This window comes from Bos mutus, chromosome 17 (genome assembly GCF_027580195.1).
Source record: "Bos mutus isolate GX-2022 chromosome 17, NWIPB_WYAK_1.1, whole genome shotgun sequence".
NCBI lineage: Eukaryota > Metazoa > Chordata > Mammalia > Artiodactyla > Bovidae > Bos > Bos mutus.
In genome coordinates, this window is record NC_091633.1 from 2082127 (window position 1) to 2088009 (window position 5883).

General features: G+C 55.2%; 1 pseudogene; it reads left to right on the forward strand.

The window, feature by feature from the left end:
• Window positions 1-2578: 2578 nt before the first annotated feature.
• Window positions 2579-5683, forward strand: LOC138991414 (melanoma antigen preferentially expressed in tumors-like; annotated as a pseudogene).
• The last annotated feature ends 200 nt before the right edge of the window (window positions 5684-5883 follow it).

Sequence of the window (5883 nt, forward strand, 5' to 3'; positions counted from 1 at the left end):
CTGTGTTCTGAGACCACAGCAGAACCAGCGTGTCAGCCAGCCCAGCAGGGGCTTCACCCCAGACCCTTTGATGCAGGCTTTGCGCCTCCCTGGGGAGAAAGTCCGTGTTGCTCCCTGTGCTTAATGCAGAGCAGAGGGAAAACGGAGTTGTATTTGTGGGCTTAAAGTTGAGCTCCCATCAGAATCTGTGTAAGTGAGAGCGGTAGGGGAGGGAGAAGGGTGGGGGTGGGGGTTTCGAAGGCGCTTTGCATTGGTCACTGGCACTGAGGGAACGTCGGGTTACCCAGCTACACTTGGGAAGGAGCCTCTGAAGGTCATGGTGAGGGTACAGGTCGCTGGACAGAGCCCAGGCTGGGATGTGCAGGGGGACGCCTGAGCCTCCGGTTGCAGCTATTTGCTGACACAGATTTGTGTCCTTGGCCTACGTTTATTTCCCTTCTGCTGCTGCTGCTGCGTCGCTTCAGTCGTGTCTGACTCTGTGTGACCCCATAGACGGCAGCCCATCAGGGTCCCCCGTCCCTGGGATTCTCCAGGCAAGAACACTGGAGTGGGTTGCCATTTCCTTCTCCAATGCAGGAAAGTGAAAAGTGAAAGTGAAGTGAGGAGAGCCCTAACCCCTCAGTGGCTTTCAGGCAGAACAAGGCATGTCCCAGGTTTGGTCAGCCAAAAGTGTTCTCTCCTAACCCACATTCCTAAATTTAATCTCCTAGCTTCAGGGAGGAAATGCCCTTTGCCTCCAGGGAGGGAGGAAGCGTGGATCTTGGGTTTGCCTTGGGTTTAAAGGATCCACCCACTCCCTCTGCTGGCAATTTCTTAAGCCTGGAGGTCGCAAAGAGTTGGACACGACGACTGAGTGAACTGCACTGAGCCTAAGAAAAGTCTTTAATTCCTTCAAACAAAACACACTTGTCTTGGGTACTTTCCTTGGTTTTGTTACAAATGTCTGGTCCCTCTGTTCTCCTGGCCAGCTCCTGGGTGTCATTTTGACCTGACGAAGTCAAAGGGAGCCTGGACCCTCAAAATCTGTAGGACCCAGCACCCCTCCATTACACCTCTGTTCCCCCGCGAACGGGCACGTGTTTCGCCGTCTGGCATAATGTGTAAGCGACGGTGTGATACTCGGGAGTCGTACTCTGTTTCTTTTTCTTCTGGGGTGACACCACCATCCACACGACTGTGTCTGAATGTGAACATTTGGGTGATTTGATGTGGCCCAGGCTCCCCCAACGAATGTACCTTCAGGTTGGTTTTCTTCTTTTATATTTTGCTTTTGTGAATAGATACAGGATCCCATCAGTTGTATGTAGTGAGAAAGTAAAAACCCACGCAGCCTTAGCTGGATGGAGATCTAGTAGTAAGATAGCACGTTAGCTGGAAATGGAAATTTCAGCCAGAATCTGAAAAGCGTGTCCTGGAAGGAGAAGAGGGACTCAGGCCTGAGCACACTGCTCCACGCTGGAGCCTCAGGCTCTGACAGCTGTACCTGCCGGGGTCTTCATGGGACAGGCCACGCAGGCCACGATGCCGTTGAGAAGTTTCTTGCCTTTCCATCACGTTGGCAATTGCTCGCTTTGCTCTTGCTTCTACATGGAGTTTTACTTTTATCCCAGACAGTTTGGTTTCTTCTCTGATTTTCGCCAATTGTACAGATCGTTACAGTATTTCTTAACCAAATAGAATTCCGCAGGGGGGGTGGGGGGACGGGGTAGGGTGGGGTGAGAGTGAGGGGAGGGGGCTGCACCGAGCAGCATCTGGGATCGTAGCTCCCTGACGGGGATAGAACTCGTGCCCCTGCAGTGACAGCACAGAGTCCTCCTCTCTGAACTGCCAGGGACGCTCCTGCAATTGATTTAATGAAAGGCATCTAATTAGGAATTTTGGGGTGACATTTTACATTTAAGTGTGTGAGCAGTGATTATAGTTCATATCATTTTATAGTTTTGTGATTTTACTAGCTTAAAGGGTTTTTGGGGTTTCTTTTTGTTTTAAAAGCTAAAATCTGTTTTTTAATTCCATGGAATAAAAAAAATAATCTGTAGAATATTTTAAAGAGTGGAGGCTTTGTTCTGAATGTGAGCGCTTTGCTCCACTGAACCGAACGGTAATAACATTTGTAGAAGAGACGCACAGCTAAAGGTACGTCTTTATATTGAGTGACATGACAGCACCCATCGCGTGAGTTATTGGCTGGAGTTTAGAGACAGGCCATGTTGGGCTAAACTCCTTATTGCTGTTCTCAGCTTTTGAGTAACAATCAGAAGCTTTCTCTGAAGAGAGTGGGGTCAGCTGTCAGACTCCAGGTGTCTACTTGCAGCAGGGCTGGGATTAAATGCAGCAGCCAGTAGATACGGGATGGGGCAAGAGGTCACCTTGTCCCTTTGTTGCTGCTGGGAGAGAGGCTTGTCCTGGTGCCAGTGGGGCCAAAGCTGTGACTTTGTGACCACAGGATGTCTCTGACCCGGCCTTGGGTTCCCTGAGGGTGGAGGGACAGCAGGGTGTCCCCGGTTCCTTGGCCGGAGAAGGACCCCCCACCCCTTGCTCTCTGACACCCCCCCAGGACTCGCCTCGGAGTAGGTTCTTCAGGATGGGTGTCCAGGCCCCACCCCGACTCCTGGAGCTGGCCGGCCAGAGCTTGCTGCGGAATGAGGCCTTGGCCATTGCGGCCCTGGAGGAGCTGCCCGTCGAGCTCTTCCCGAGGCTGTTTACGGCGGCCTTTGCCGGGAGGCACACCCATGCCGTGAAGGCAATGGTGCAGGCCTGGCCCTTCCCCTGCCTCCCGATGGGGGCCCTGATGAAGGACTACCAGCCTCATCTGGAGACCTTCCAGGCTGCACTTGATGGCCTGGACCTCCTGCTTGCTGAGGAGGTCCGCCCTAGGTAAGGTCGACCTGGCAGACTGGTGGAGCCTGGGGTGTGAGCAAGATGCAGCCAGGGCAGGAAGATGAGGGGTCACCTGGGAACAGGCGTTGGGTGTACAGGACTGGTTGAGGCTCAGAGGGGACAAAAGGCACGTGGGCCTCCCCCCCAGTGTCCCTTAAAGTGGGAACCAAGGGGGCCCCGGAAGCCGGAGGAGCTGTGGTGTGTGGAGTGCAGAGCCCTCGCGGGGTCCTGATGCCCGTCGGCCTCTGCGCAGCTCAGCGTGTGCCCCGCGGCCCCGCAGGCGGTGGAAGCTGCAGGTGCTGGACTTGCGCCGGAACGCCCACCAGGACTTCTGGACCTTGTGGTCCGGCATCAAGGCCAGCGTGTGCTCACTGCTGGAGCCGGAGTCAGCCCAGCCCATGCAGAAAAGGAGCAGGGTAGAGGGTTCCAGGGGTGGGGGCTGAAGCCTGCGCGGGGCCCTGTGGAGGTGCTGGTCGACCTGTGCCTCAAGGAGGACACGCTGGACAAGACCCTCTGCTACCTGCTGAAGAAGGCCAAGCAGAGGAGGAGCCTGCTGCACCTGCGCTGCCAGAAGCTGAGGATCTTCGCCATGCCCATGCAGAGCATCAGGAGGATCCTGAGGCTGGTGCAGCTGGACTCCATCCAGGACCTGGAGGTGAACTGCACCTGGAAGCTGGCTGGGCCGGATGGGCAACCTGCGCGGCTGCTGCTGTCGTGCATGCGCCTGTTGCCGCGCACCGCCCCCGACCGGGAGGAGCACTGCGTTGGCCAGCTCACCGCCCAGTTCCTGAGCCTGCCCCACCTGCAGGAGCTCTACCTGGACTCCATCTCCTTCCTCGAGGGCCGGCTGCACCAGGTGCTCAGGTGAGGCGTGGCGCCAGCTCCAAAGACCAGAGCAGGCCTCTCTTGTTTCGTGCCCGCTGGGGACATTGCCAGGGTGCCCGGCCACTCGGAAGTCCTCACGATGCCGCCGCTCTGTCCCTGGGCGTCTTACCAGGTCACTTCCCTGGTTAGGGTCAGAGGTGTGGCCTAGGTTAAATGCTGTCAAAGGGGACTCCTTTCTGGGAGTCCGCATAGTGGGGGCTTGGTGTGATGCCCTTGGGAATTCTTTCCAAGAGAGTGATGTCTTAGCTGAGATAATGACAGATAACTAAGCAAGAAGGACGTTGGTCCATTAGGCGTGAGGTTTGAAGTCCAAAGCTCTGTCTCTCCCTCCCACCTGCCCCTTCTGTCCTGAGCTGTTTTAGGCTCCAGGTGAGCTGTGGGAAGTGGGTGATTCTGGAGATGACAAGAAGGGATCAGGAGGGGAAAATTGTGGCTCCTAAGCAGTCCAGAGAAGAGAAAAAGTCAAATAAGCATTATTGTTAAAGTGGCTCCAGTCTCTTTAAGTCCAAATTATAATTATAATTTTCCTCTAAGACTTCTGAATACATAGGAAATCCTCAGTAACAGGTTATCGCTCTGCCTTGAACACAGTGATAAAAGCTGGGAGGATGCAGCCTAATCTGTCTGTGTGAATGAGTTGTATTGATTCCCTTTTTGGCAGCTGCAGACTCCAAGCATTAGGAATAAATATGTTCACTGAGAAACCAGAAGAAAGAAAGAAAGAAAGAAAAAAAAAAAATTGTAGGTGGTGATGGACGGTTTGTGGCCCCTGAATATCTGGGGGATATTCACCCAGGGATCATGTGTAACTGCTGGGACCCCCAGCCCATGTCCACTGCATCCAGCCTGCTGTTGAATTCAACTAGTTGTGTCCTGTAAACCGTCTTAATTCCTGCTAACCAAATACTAGTAAGCTGAAATAGGCAAATAACATTTGTTTACTGTTTCCCACATTGAAAATAGTTCACCATTTTGTGCAGGGGGAGGTCATACCCCTGTGAGCATGACCTTCCCCCCGGAAGAGCCCCTGCCTTCCCATCAAGAAGGGAGAGGCCAGCTCCAAGCCAGTGAGATGCCTTGTGTTCCCGTGAAAAAAGCCTCTCCTGCCCACATCCCTCTGCCCGCCACCTCCATCCCTGGGACTGACTGCCCTGTCTCTTCCCCAGGTGCCTGAAGACCCCTCTGGAGACCCTGTCGATCACCAACTGCCTGATTTCGGTGTCAGACCTGACGTACCTGTCGCAGTGCTCGAGCGTCAGCCTGCTGAAGGACCTGGGCCTCAGTGGGGTCAACCTGACCAGCCTCAGCCTGGAGCCCCTGCAGGTCCTGATCGAGAGGACCTCGGCCACCCTGCAGGACCTGGACCTGGAGGAGTGCGGCATCGTGGACTCCCAGTTCCGCGCCCTCCTGCCCTCCCTGAGCCGCTGCTCCCAGCTCACCACCTTCCGCTTCTGCGGCAACCCCATCTCCGTGGCCGTGCTGGAGAGCCTGCTGCACCACACGGTGGGGCTGAGCAGGCTGAGCCACGTGCTGCACCCCGCACCCCTGGAGAGCTGTGAGGGCGTGCGCGGCATCCTGCACCGGGCCGCCTGGCTCGGCTGCACGCCCGGCTCAGCAGCTGCTGCGCACGTCTGGGCGGCCAGCACGGTCTGGTTCAGCGCCAGCCCCTGTCCCCACTGCGGTGACGAGATCTTCTATGACCCTGAGCCCAGCCTGTGCCCCTGCTACATGCCCGCCTAGCCCAGCTCACGAGTTGCAGGCTTTGTCCCCGGCACTGGGACACTGCCACCCAGACCTCAGTGCATCTAGAAGGAACACAAACCACAGTTTCAGACAATTGTTCAGTGCGTGCGGGAAAAGGAAAGGTGATTTAGAGTGGGCGGCGGGGAGGGGTTGGTGGGATGTTTGGAGAGATGTGTTCCTACAAAGTTAGAAATGTGAATCTGAATTCTGGAGGGGGAGTTTGGGCTTGGGAGGTTGATGGGGTCGTTACCCCCGTGTTGGATTGTTCCAAAGAAATAAAGGGAACTTCAGTGTCAATCATTTGGTGTCCCCTGTGATCTGTGACCATGATTCTCCCCTTTAAACTCATGGCTCTCCTGTTAGTGGTTAAATAAC